General features: G+C 48.6%; 1 pseudogene; it reads right to left on the bottom strand.

Annotated features, from left to right (window-relative positions):
• Window positions 1-2,356: 2,356 nt before the first annotated feature.
• Window positions 2,357-3,559, bottom strand: LOC149337823 (uncharacterized; annotated as a pseudogene).
• Between the last annotated feature and the right edge of the window lie 9,637 nt (window positions 3,560-13,196).

Genomic DNA, 13,196 nt, shown 5'->3' with positions numbered 1-13,196 from the left:
ATGGGGGTTACGCCGGCGGTAAAAAGATACAAGTTTACATTTATTAGGATTAAGCGACATTAGCCAGTCATCGCACCAGGCATGCACTGTGTCAATGTCGTTTTGGAGCTGTAATTGATCAAAGGTGTCGGAAATCGTGTGGTAAATAACGCAGTCGTCTGCAAACAGACGAACATTGCAAACCAGGTTTGAGGGTAAGTCGTTTATATAGATTAAGAATACGAGGGGAGCAAGTACAGAACCTTGGGGTACGCCTGATGTTACTGGAAGAGGGTTGGAACTCTGGCTGTTAACGAGATCAAACTGGGAGCGGTTAGAAAGGAATTCTTCGATCCACAATAAGACGTTAGGATGCAGTTTTAGCATGGTTAGTTTTAGCAGTAAACGCCTGTGGGGAACTTTATCAAATGCTTTAGCAAAGTCTAGAAAAATAGCGTCAGTTTGTAAATTTAGGTCGAGGTTGGAGTGAACGTCATGAAGAAAGATGGCCAGTTGAGTTTCACATGACAAACCTTTGCGAAACCCGTGTTGCGAGGGATGAAAGAAGTTGTTAGCGTCAAGAAAGTCCATGATTTGAGAATAGATGACGTGTTCCATGATTTTGCAAGGTATGCTAGTTAATAATATCGGACGGTAATTTAACGGAGTATCTTTGTTACCGGACTTAAAGACGAGAATGACCTTTCCCACTTTCCAGTCATCCGGAATGGAACCTGTAGAAAGCGACTGTGAAACCAATAAGAATAAGTACATTGCAGAAATATTCTTAGTGTTGCGCAGTATTTTGGAGTTAATTTCGTCGACGCCGGCCGATGATGAAGTTTTAAAGTGTTCAATGAGCGAGGAAATGCCGGCTTCAGAAAACGCGATAGCAGGCATGCTGGACACTGTATTGACGGCGAAAGTTGCAATTGGTGGGTGAGTTTCATTAGTGAACCCAGATGAAAAGGCGTTATTAAAAATGTCAGCGCACTCAATGTCATCAGCTTCTTCTCCACACTCTTTAGTTAGAGTATGTCCCGGGTGCTCACTTATGACCTGCCAAAACTTTCCGGGATTAGAAGTCAACAATTTGGGGAGAGAGAGAGAGAGAGAGAGAGAGAAAACTTTTATTTAAAATGAGGAAGGTTGCTCGAGCAACTTGGGTGGCACCCCTAGTCCAAGGCGCCACTGGCTTTAGCTGACTGACGGACTTGCTGAACCAACTTAAGTTGCTGATCCAGGGTCTCGCTGGTCAGGGCCACCTCCCACTGCTCATATGTCGGGTTGGATACAGTGGAAGGTCGTTGCTGATAGGTAGGTGTGTTCGGCTGTATAGTATTTTTCCCATGCGCACTCGTCGTACTGCTTTAATTTTGCCGCACGGAAAAGGCGTTTCTTTTTATTGTCGAGCCTTTTTATCGTTTTGGTATACCATGGTTTCTGGCGGTCCGAGTGGAAGCTTATTTTGGGGATGTATCTATCGGTTAGTTCGCTAACCTTTTTCTTAAAACGGGACCAATTATCATTTACTGAATGATCGTGAAAAGATGCTTGGAATGTTGTGAGATATTGGTTTAATTCAAGACTAAAGGCTTCATAAATTCCTTTGTCGTAGAGGCGAATAGTTTTGTTTTGATTCTGGCGTCGTGATGGGTGGAACTCAAATGTGGCGTGGATTACTTTATGGTCGCTGATTTCGCGTAGATAAGTGATAGATGAGAGGGCTGCCGGGTGGGTAGTCAGGATTAGATCTAGGATGTTTGTAACGCGGGTCGGTTCAGATACCACTTGAGTTAAGTTGAAGTTTAGGCAGACCTCGATAAAATCATTCGCTTCCCTGTTGCCGACTGCTGTCTGTGTCTGCCAGTTGATATCTGGAAAATTGAAGTCTCCAAAAAGAATGATATGCGCTTTTGGGTATTTCCTCGTTAATTGGCTGATGACGTCATTAAGAATTCGAGAGAAATCGGAGTTGGTATTTGGCGCTCTATAACAAACGCCCAGCAGTACGGTTTGGGGCGCAGCGCGACAAAGTAGCCATACTATCTCAAGGTCTGATGGAATATTAATAACTGTACACGAGAACTGATTGTTAACTGCGATGAAAACGCCTCCACCTCGAGCGGATGTGCGATCTTTGCGAAAAAGGTTAAAATTCGGTAAGTCAGCAAGAACTTCAGTATCGGTGATGCCACTAGTGAGCCATGTTTCGGTAAGTATCAGCAAGTTACTAGTGGATAAACACACAAGATTGGAGATGATTTCGCGTTTCGGAAGAAAACTACGTATGTTTGTGAAAACAGCCGAAAAGGAGAGATTAGACTGGGGGGTGGCAGGTACATGAGCGGCTGGGGGGCTGGCGGCGCAGCAACCGCTATGGTATCTCTTTTACAGATTGCGATGGTTCGTCGAAGATATATCGTCGGGAACCGATGAACAGGGTTTTGTATCGCAAAGAAAAATGGTTAGTCTTGCTTTTGGCAAATGTAACTAGGTGTCTGCGCACATCGCGAACGCGGCGTGAAAAATCTTCACCGACGGAGTAGTCAGTGCCCTTGAATTTGCGGCCATTAGCTAGAATTTCGTCCTTCGTTTTGAAAAGTGCGAATTTGCCAATTAACGGACGGCAGCGATCAGGTTCGTGGCGCCCAAGACGGCGAGTGCGGTCTATTGTTTTGGGGTCGAGGGAGATGTCCAAAAATTCGGAGCAATGGCAAATTAGTTGCTTTTCAGAGTCGGCCCACGTTTCAGATGGGTCAGGGTCCGGAATGTTTTAGAATATGAGGTTGTTTCTTCGTGATTGGTTTTCTGCTTCGTCTATGCGATCCTCGAGATCACAGAGCTGGCGAGTTGCCTGGGTGGTGTGAGTGCTTAGGCCTTCTATCTCTGTGCGTAGTGACGGTATGGTTTGGTAATGACCTTCAAGAGCGCTGATGCGCCTGCTTAGATCAGAAATAAGGTTGTCTGTTGTTAGTAACTAGTTTTTGAGGTCTGTAACTTCCGCGATTAATGTCGACTGACCGGCGGACAATTTTTTAAGTTCCGTAACTACAGTTTCGAGTGAGGCAGGGCCGGGGTTAGTCTCTATGTCGCCGGACAACAAAAGCAAGGAAATAATGACATCAGAACACTCAGTTACAATGGCAAGGCAGCACTGCGGGCTTGGCAGCTGTATCAAAAAGTAATCACTAGATTTCTTAGCTTAAATACAACATGGTTTACTAACCTGCATGGCGAGGCAGAACGGGTTAAGCGACTGCATCGTGGCACAGCCACCGAGCCCACAAAGCGACGCCGGTGGCCGAAGCTGCTTAAAAGCTGGAGCGGAAGAGGATGTTGTTTCCAACTGTCAGTCGAGGGTGCAGTGCACTGGTGAGGTCAGCGCACGATCGGCCGAAGCGGTGATGGCGCAAGGCTGGCACATATCGGTTCGGTTGGGAGCGGGCGTCCATTCCGGCGAGATGTCCGGTGGACAGGCAGGCAGAGGGGCGGGGAAAAGCATGGTAATCCAGAGGGGAGCGATCACCTGCATGGCGAGGCAGAACGGGTTAAGTGACTGCATCGTGGCACAGCCACTGAGCCCACCGATTCCCCAAAAGGGCATCGTCTGTGGCCATGGGGCCCCCGTACGCAAGAAAAGAGGTGTGTGGTTGCACGATGTGGGAGCGATAACCTGTAATGTTGTCATGTTGCCACATTACAACCCTGACATTCAGCTCGACACCTGAGGCGAGGACGAAGGAAAAATTGGCAGTTGCTTAGCTCTGGTTAAGCCTGGACATACAAGCGAAAAGCTGCAGTTATGCTTTATTTGAGGTCATGGCTGTCGCAGTTCGCGCACAATGCACTGGGAGCACCACGGTAGCGGTGTAGATTTTGAGCCAACTCCCTCGCTACCACTTCTGGGTCTTCTTTTCTTAGTTCCATGGCGAATGTCTGCGCCTCTTCTACGGTCGCCGCCGCCGCTCACGCGTGCGTTCTCGCAACGCCTTGCGAAAGAACCTTCTCTTGGGACGGAGACCGCCGTCCCAACCGTCCCAACCGTCTTAAGCGGTTAACCGATGGCGAGGAGGAGAAGTTAGGACGGAGCGCGCGCCGCGGCGCGCGGCCTCTCTCGGGCGTTATCGCAACGCCTTGCGATAACGCGATAAGAACCGCTAGCAGCGGCGAAGGGTAAACAGGTGGCGAGGAGGAGAAAGGAGGGGGTGGCGAGAAGGAGGAAGGGCGCGCCGCAGCGGCGCCCAGGGGTGGCCCACGCGAAGCGCGGTGTTGACGAGCCTAATGAAGCTTTTCGCTTCAAAAAGGCACAACGAGAACTGACTACCTAAAGATAGCGTTGGTGGTCGGCACTCGTCGTGTCTTCTTTCTTCGTTCTCGTGTCGGGTGTCGCGCTGAAGCGTCGCGGCGTTCAGCAGTTTATTTTTCCCGCCAAGCAGCACGTGACGCTGACGTCACGAATATGACGTCATTAAACACATTACTTCGACGTCGCGTTTTTGTTTTAATTATGACGTCACTTTTTAGTTGTCCACTCATTTCGAAGATGGCGCTGGCTGCGTACCATAAGCCGCCATGTTTTGACCATATGGGCTTCTATGCAGCCTACGCTACCATAGTACATCTACCTTGGCTACGGCGCGTCGGCGGCCACTCGAGGTCTCGCTTTGGCTGTCGAAGTATTGCTGTCGCAGCAAAAGTGTCACCGAAAAATAAGTCCCAAAGTGAAAAATTCATTCGACAAAAATTGCCGCCTTTATTGAACTCTTACTTGAATTTTAGAATAGATTTAAGCATGAAGCATTTCCTCTGGTTATGTAGAGCGGGTGATAGCAGGAAAAGCCACACAACAAAGTATTTCAGCAGGTGACTTCGCTGAAGCCCCGAACGATCCAGGGACACACGTGCCTCCGGCAATTCCCTTTCCGCCGCCCCAATTTTTTTTATGGACTCCCTGCTGTGAGTGTATGGCGGTGGTGCAGTGAATGTACAGACGGAATTAGCGATTAGACAATTGCTCCACCTCAGTGAGTCCTTTATATCATCGTGGTTTCGCTACCGTCCTCTAAAAACGTCAAGAGTGGTTGTGCCACATCGCCGCTCAGTCCGCGAGCCTTAGTGGTACTCAACGACAGCCATTACGTTTGGCACAGCACCAGGGGAAGGATGAACGCCCAGAGTCTGTTAGACACTTTCATGCGATAGGTGGAATTGCTGCAGCGTGCAATCTTGCATTATTGCTGGTCCTTTTAACTCCATCAACAGTTGCCGAGTGGAAGCTGCACATCGCAGGGGGATAGGTGGGAGGCGTTCGGGACGTAATGGGACTTTTGTTTTAGTGGAACTTCTCTCAGGACATTTTTTTCTGCTTGGAAAATGGACACTTTTCCTCGGGGGATGTTTCTTTCCGGAGGCATTGTTTCCGGAGATGTTTTTCCGGGGACATTTCTTGGCCCAAACTCGTCGCCACCTAAGGGGACTTCAGCTAGAAGACTGCGGCGATATCAAGGAACTTCCTTCGCGCGGGGCACTGAGACTAGACTACACCACTACAGACTTTCGAACGGCTGTTACCAATTCGCATCAAATGACGGCGACTTTTTTTTAACCTTGAGGGCCTTCTGAACGACATTCTTCAAGAAGAAAATGCGATAGCGCTTAAGTTGCCAACCATGATGTCTAATGTCCTGGTGATTTTCCCACCAAAGTCCGGCTGGAACCAATTGAATTGCCATGGTATGCGCGAATGCAGACCTTCTAGAACGATCGAGCACCTTTGTCGCAAAAATTGGCGCACATTTGGAAGGCTGTTGCGGCGCGAAAGGAATTTAGCCTGCATGCGCCATAGACAACTCGAAAACCTGTGAGAACATTTGACTCATTGCCAACAGAGAGCGCGTAACTTTCAGTCACGATCTCTTGACTCCGCTCAAGCGGGCAGTTCGGAGTCAGAAAGAAGTGACTCGAGTTTCCTGGAAGTCTTTCTCGCCGCCTGATCAATGGCGACGTCAGCCTCAGTGGGAGGCTGTCAGCGCTCACCTGCGGTGGCGCCAAGTAACTAACGGACGCTGCGCGCCCTATGTACACATGCTCCACACAATTACACACAAGGTTAGAGTAACGCAGGAGTGTCTTCTTCCAGCCTTCTCATTGAATTTCACTCAAAAACCGGTTTAGGTGAATTACTTCTCATTTTACTCCTCTTAATTGAATCATTAGCTCATCTTAATTATTCCTCTGATGTTCTGAAAGGAATCTCAGATCACATTATGATAATAACTCGGCTACTAAAGCATCATGTGACCCACTTCTCGCCAACCTGATTTAATTTCCTGATTTTCCTAAAGTAAACGAAGTTGGTGCATTAAATTACCAAGCAGAAAACAACCAGCAGTTCAGCCACAGTGAGTGCTCAAGCTCAATATCTGTCGATGAAGCTTGGGAGAGGTTGAAAAAAGTAGTTTACAAATCTATTAAATGATTCATTCCCATGCGCAGAAAAAGAGCGTGTAAAAGGAACCCTTGGGTTTCACGAAAGATCCTTCATATGAAGCACCGCTTGAAACACCTCCGAACAAAATGTAGTAAATCTCCTATAATATGACTTATTAATATTTACAACATTTGTGTATAGATTATGGGCGTTTAACGTCCCAAAGCGCCTCAAGCTATGAGGGACGCCGTAGTGAAGGGCTCCGGAAATTTCGACCATATGAGGTGCTTTAACGTCCACTGATATCGCACAGTACAAGGTCCTCTTGAATTTCCCCTCCATAGAAATGAGGCCACGGCGGCAGGGATAGAACACACGTCTTTCGGGTCAGCAGCCGTGTGCCATACCCACAGAGCCACCGCGGCCGCTAGATTAACCTTTCCGAAGATTTGAAGACGAAGTATTAAAAGGTAGTGGTATATGAAAGAGTGCTTGGTCGAATATATAAAAAATTCCCAGGAAAGTTCTGGAGGCATATCTCAAAGCAAAAAACTACTGTTCAATTTTTAACTTCTATAGATCGCACTATCACTGACAACGTTAAAATGGCCTGTGCCCTTTAAAAAGTATTTCGAGTTTATCCACTGACGGTTATGGTGCAGCTATAGAAACTTTTACCTTTAGCTCACATAGTAATCTGAAAGACAGCATATATAACTACCTTCTCAAGCTAGATGAATAAAGGCCTGCTGGTAAAGAGGATATTCGTAACACCTTTCTGAAAATGTATAAAGAATGGTTTTCACGTTAGATCACGGATTTTTTCCAGAAATGTCTTCAAACCGGATAGGTCCCGAATAATTGGAAGTGCGCTAAAGTCATATCCATACACAAGCAAGACCAGAGATACAACGGGAAATTGCATACCGACATTCCTTACCAGCACATGCTTTAAATCCCTTACTTGAATAAAAAGGTAGCGCAAAATATAGACCACCACAGGAGGAAGACACGAAAAATACGGACGATACTAACAACTGGATTTATTTTCCGGAACAGTTAACAATGTACAGGCGTACACATCACACGCACACACGACACTAGGGTGGCGCCAGCCTTCTCGACAGGAAACGAAAAGAAATCTCATTACATATCTACAGTCACCGCAATAACAGGTACCGAGTGTAGTAACAGCAGCGAAAGAAAGCGTCAAGAACCAACAGAACCTAAATGTTCTATCGTGGCCAAGGGAAGACACGACGCACGAACGAGGGCAGGAACGAATGAGCTTTTATTCCACGACGCCTCTGCTTTTATAGCATGTGCCGAGACGGTCCTACGTCATAGGCACGTGCTTGAACTGATAACCGATATCACATTCTTCCCTTCTTAGTGAAACAAAAGTCATTTTAATTACTACTGTCTCTTCTTCCTGAAGTCTTCTGTAGCGTATCTCTCGGGAGGGTTTCGCGCACGGGTGCTTCGTCGCAATGACACTCCTGATGACTGGTTTCCTGTAGGGGTAGGCTCCGCATGTGCTGTGCCGTTCGACCTGGTCTCGCCGCGCTCCATTTGAAGCTGCATGATATGGAGGTGTCCCCGTGTGTTTGATACCCCGGCACCTCATGAACCCTTCAAATTCATCCGAAGTGAATTGCGGCCCGTTGTCTGTAACTTCTTCAGGGTAGCCGTAGGCCGCGAAGAGAGTGTTGCCAATTTTTTCCATTGTTCTAGCGGTAGTCGTCGATGTCATGCCGAACACTTCAATCCATTTAGAATACGCGTCGACTACTACTAGCAGATTGACGCAGTCTTTTACAGCGTAGTCAGCGTGAATCCTTTCCCAAACTTTTGTTGGATACCTCCAAGGTTGCTGAGGGCCGGCCGACTTTGCTGGCCGAGTGGTTTGACAAACTTGACAATTCCGAACGGTTTCTTCTATGTCTGTCGAGGAAAGGTCACCACACGTATGCCCGTGCCAGCATCTTCATACGAGTCATCCCGGGATGTCCTTCGTGTATCCTTCGTGGATGTACGCGAGCACATGTCCCTACAGGGTTTTCGGCACAATCACTCGATTGCTCCAAGTTACGCACCTTTGTTCGGCAGACAGTTCATCTTTCCGTGTGAAAAACGGTCGCAGCTCTTGAGTAATGCTCTGGCCATCCCAAAAGAACGTAGCTTAAAGCCCGACCCACATCGAGCGGTTTTCCCGCGGAAAACCTGTGTACGGCCGCCCGGCGGCGGCCGCTTGGCCGCCGGCGGCCGTTCGCCGCCGACCAAGCAGTGGGCGCATTTGTTTTTCAGTCCCGGACTGTCCGGGACTACTTGCGGACACGAGTCCGGTATTTGTTTTTCTCGGGCAGCACGAAAGCTCCGCCCACCTGCCTGCATCGCCATAGCAACGCGTTCGTTTTTAGCCTATGGCAGTCTGCGGGCTGCTTGGGGCTGCTGAGAAGGCAGCAGACGATAGCTGCGCGCCGCGCTGGCAGCCATATTAAGTTAGACTCCGTGTGCATTTTGAGTGCTTTTCGTGTTCCTGGAGGTCGATATCATGCGTTAAACCTTCACATGAGCTCCGTAGCTGCTCTCTGAGCCGTCGTAAGACTTTTTGTTCTTGTATCTTCGTTTATTTTCTTGAAGTCCACCGCACACGGACGCGCGTTAGGAGCTGCGAGCGTGTATTGTTTGCTCGTGTCGTCAAGAAGTTCTTGTTCGCTTGTTTTGCGACATGCTGTCTGCGCGCTTACCTGAAAGCATCGCAGGTGAACCACTCGTATACTGGAGCAGTTATAGCGCTTGTTGTCAACATTTTTGCGAAAGCTTTCGTCTATCTGCCTATCCGCAACGAGTTGGGCTACTTTGTGCGAACTTCGGCGCAAGCAGTAGCGGCTAGCATACCTCCGAAGCAGACTTCTGTAATGCACCTACGCTAAGCTGACAGTACAGTCTTCAAATCGACTCTGTATCATGATCGAGCGCACGGCGTTGCTTCGGCGTCGTGGTGGCCGTGGCTTGCGTCGTCTGCTAGCAGATGACAGCGTCCTTGTACGGTAACCGAGGGGGAGCCCGGCTCTGGCGCCGAGTTCGAAAGCAGCCTATGGCAAGTAGGTCATGTGACCATGAGGCAGTTTCCTGTCAGAGCGGAAGCCGAGGCTTGTCAGCAAGTAGTCCGAGACTGGAAAAACAAATGCGGCCAGTGCTAGATACGTTCGCCCGGCGGTCAGGCGCTCACCGGAAGCGGCGAATGCGGGCTGTCAGCGCGGACCAATGAGGGCGCTCTCTTTCCGCATCTAGCTTCCGCCCGCGCGCGGCGACAAACATGGCGGCGCCTTTCGAAGCCGGACCCCTCGCTTTGGACTGAATTCTCGTTGTTGCTGCCTTTTTCACTGCGTTCACTGGCCGTAAATGGAGCACCGGTCTTTCGCTTCGTCTCGCATTGCCTATAATAAAACTTATAAGTGATGAATTTGCCTTATTTTTTTATTTAGAGTGACGATTCTCCCACTTCTAGGCTTAAGAGGAGAGCCGGTTAGTTTACAATAATGGTTCCTGTCCCGAGAACCAGATGGTGCTACTATAGGCTGAGTCTATTTTTGCGTCTCTGCTAGCAGCAGCTGCCGGTGGCTCGGCGCGCAGGGTGAAACCGAGTGGGGGTGGAGTGGAGAGGGGAGATAGCATACGCTGAAGTAAAAAGTGAGAATGCGCCCTCCAATAAACAATGGCTTTAGAGTAAGCTTACAAATCTTTTTTTTTTGTTTTTGTCGGCAGCGGTTTGGCGGCAGCCGCCCGTTTTCGGCCTCTTGTGGTGCGGCACAGCGGCGGTGCGTCCGCGTTCCGCCGCGCTGCTCAAAATCCGCAGCGCAAGTTCGCTCCATGTGGGTCGCCCTTAAAACGAGTGTTAGAAGGAGGTCTCGCTTCGTTTCCCGAGCGACTTCGTGAGCTGTCATCGGGGTTGCGTCAAAAACAGCCAAACACTCCGGCTCGTCGTTGCCTGAGGCTGTCGGCAGCGGTAGCCGTGACAGTGCATCAGCGACTTTCATTTTCTTGCCGTTCCTGAACTTGAGATCATACTGATATGCTGTTAGCATCAGTGCCCATCTCTGCATCCGTGCAGCAGCTAAAGATGGCAGCGGTTTATCACGCCCAAGAAGTCCAATAAGCGGCTGATGGTCGGTGTAAAGGTTGAACTTGCGCCCATACAGGTAACGATGAAACCGTCACAAACCGAATATGAGCGCGAGCGCTTCTTTCTCCCCTTGAGCATAGTTCCGTTCGCTGCTTGTTAAAGTGCGAGACGCGAATGCGGTAGGCCGTTCCGTTCCGTCTGACATTTCATGGAAAATCACAGCTCCGAATCGGTAAGTTGAAGAATAGCAACTAAGTCCGAGTGGCTTTGTGACGTCATAGAAGGCTAACACTTCACTGTTCAGAATCATTCCCTTGGTTGTTTCGAATGCCTTTTTGCACTGTTCCGTCCATTTCCACTAGTGGTCTTTTTGAAGAAGCTGATTAAGAAGAGCTACCACAGTTGCCAAATTCGGCAGAAACTTGCCATAGAAGTTTAGAAGACCCAAGTAGGCCCTCAGTTCTGTGAGGTTGCTGGGCTCCGGGGCGTCTCGTATTGCTCCTATGTTTTCAGCGGTGGGCTAGATGCCCTCCTTCGAAACCTTGTGCCCTGGGTAAACAAATGAATCACGAAAAAACTTGCATTTTTCCTCTTTGAGCGTTATGTTGTGGTCGCTAGGTCTTTTCAGAACTTTAGTGGCAGTTGTGTAGCAATCTTCTGTACTATTGCCGGTGATGATGACGTCCTCTATATAGCACCCGACGTTAGGAATTCCTTCTAGTATTTCATCCATCACAGCCTGAAACAAAGCTGGTGCGCTCGCAATTACAAATGGGAGCCTTTGGAATTCGTAAAACCCCTGATGTGTATTTATCGTGAGCAGTGGCTTGGAATCTTCACTGAGAGGTACTTGCTGGTACGCAGAGGACAAGTCCAGCACACAAAATACCTTACCACCGGCTAGCATTGAGTACAAATCCTCAGAAAGCGGGAGCGGGTAACAATCAGTCTTGAGCACTGGATTGATTGTTACTTTGTAGTCTCCGCAAATTTTGATTCCACCACCACGCTTCGGAACCGGTACGATGGGCGTCGCCCACTTGCTGCTGGCGACTTTTCTTAAAATGCCTTGACTTTCCAGCTTACAAAGTTCTTCGCTGACTGCCTCTTTAGTAGAGAACGGCATAGACCTAGCTTTGCAGAACACAGGCGTACAATTCTGGTCTATGGCTATTTTGGCTTCGAAATTGCGAACTAATCCTGGTGTTGTACGGAAAACTTCTGGAAATGTCTTTCGCAGAGAATCAACATCAGTGTTCTGTGTGACAGCACTGACGGTTTTCCAGTCAAGTTGCAACTTTTCAAGCCAATCCCGGCCTAGAAGTGTATGCATAGCCTTGCCCTGGTCCTCCACTATATGCAGTGAAAGTTCAGCCCTGCAGCCGTTATGCTCAACGGTCATGGTCGCCTTTCCTCGCAGCTTTACAGGTTCACCTGTATACGTTTTCAAAACTGCCTTGGTTGGCTTGCATTTAATCTGCGGAAACCATTGCTTGAAAACTCTTTCAGGCATCAACGTGACAGCTGCGCCCGTATCCAAAAGCGTAGGAATGGTCTTCCCTTCAATCTGCACGGAAACCTTGTAGCCTCGCTTCTTATCATTCGCGCATAGCACGACGTGAAATGCCTGAGAATCATCAGATTCTTCGTCCGTCGCTACAGCGTAGTTCACCGGACGGCTTTTTCTCTCTTGGCACATCGTTTGTAGGTGCCCCGTCTTTGCACATGCGCGGCACTTCGCGTTGCGATACCAGCACTTGTCTGAATCATGTCCTTTCCCACAGCGATAACCAACTGTCCGATTTTGCTCCTTTTTTTTTCCTCTTCCTGACAGCCTGGCTTTCGTTTCCACTCTTCCTCGAACCACATTTACGTCGGCCGAGCATTCTGCCTGGCAATGCAGCTCCTTTGTTTGCTTCGCAGCAAGTTCTTTTTCGAGCGCAATCTTGCAAGCTTTTTCAAAGGTTAAGTCTTCCGTTGCAACGATATCCTCTGAGTCTCTTGGTCGCGCAATCCTGCCACAAGGCGATCTCTCAAGGCATCATTCAGAAACGCCTTGAACTCACAATTACCCTCCAGATGTTTAAGTTCCGTCATGAACTCCTTGACATTTTGTAGGTACGAATTGCGCACAAAAGACACACACAGGAAAAACACGAGGAGGCTTTCAGTCTCCCTCGTGTTTTTCCTGTGTGTGTGTCTTTTGTGCGCAATTCGTACCTACAAAGTATGCACCAACTCGCCCAACAAGAAGTTCTTCTGAACTCCTTGACGCATTCTCCTTCCTGCTGCGTGCGTTTGTTGAACTTGCAACGCTCGGCTATTACCGAGTACTCGGAACTGAAGTGTTGTTCAAGTACCTTCTGTATGTCTGCGAAGGTCTTGTCAGTAGGACTGTCAGAAACTAGAATTTTCTTGAGCTCTCTGTACACTGTACTGCCTACTACATTAACACTTCTTCTTGGGCGAGTTGGTGCATACTTGAATTGAAGAAAATAGCGCCAGAGCATGCAGACCACGAAAAGACAAGGACGAGGCACAAAGCGCTATAGCCTACTACGTCCAAGAACAAGCTCAACTTCTTTGTTTCCGGAACGTCGTTAAGTGCTACAAAATTCTCAAACCTCTCTAAATACGACTCCATATCGTCGCTTC

This window comes from Amblyomma mixtum, chromosome 7 (assembly GCF_055824585.1).
Source record: "Amblyomma mixtum isolate Tamu chromosome 7, ASM5582458v1, whole genome shotgun sequence".
NCBI classification, from domain to species: Eukaryota; Metazoa; Arthropoda; class Arachnida; order Ixodida; family Ixodidae; genus Amblyomma; species Amblyomma mixtum.
The sequence above is the reverse complement of the archived record's forward strand: the minus strand, read 5'-3'. Positions and strand labels throughout refer to the sequence as shown.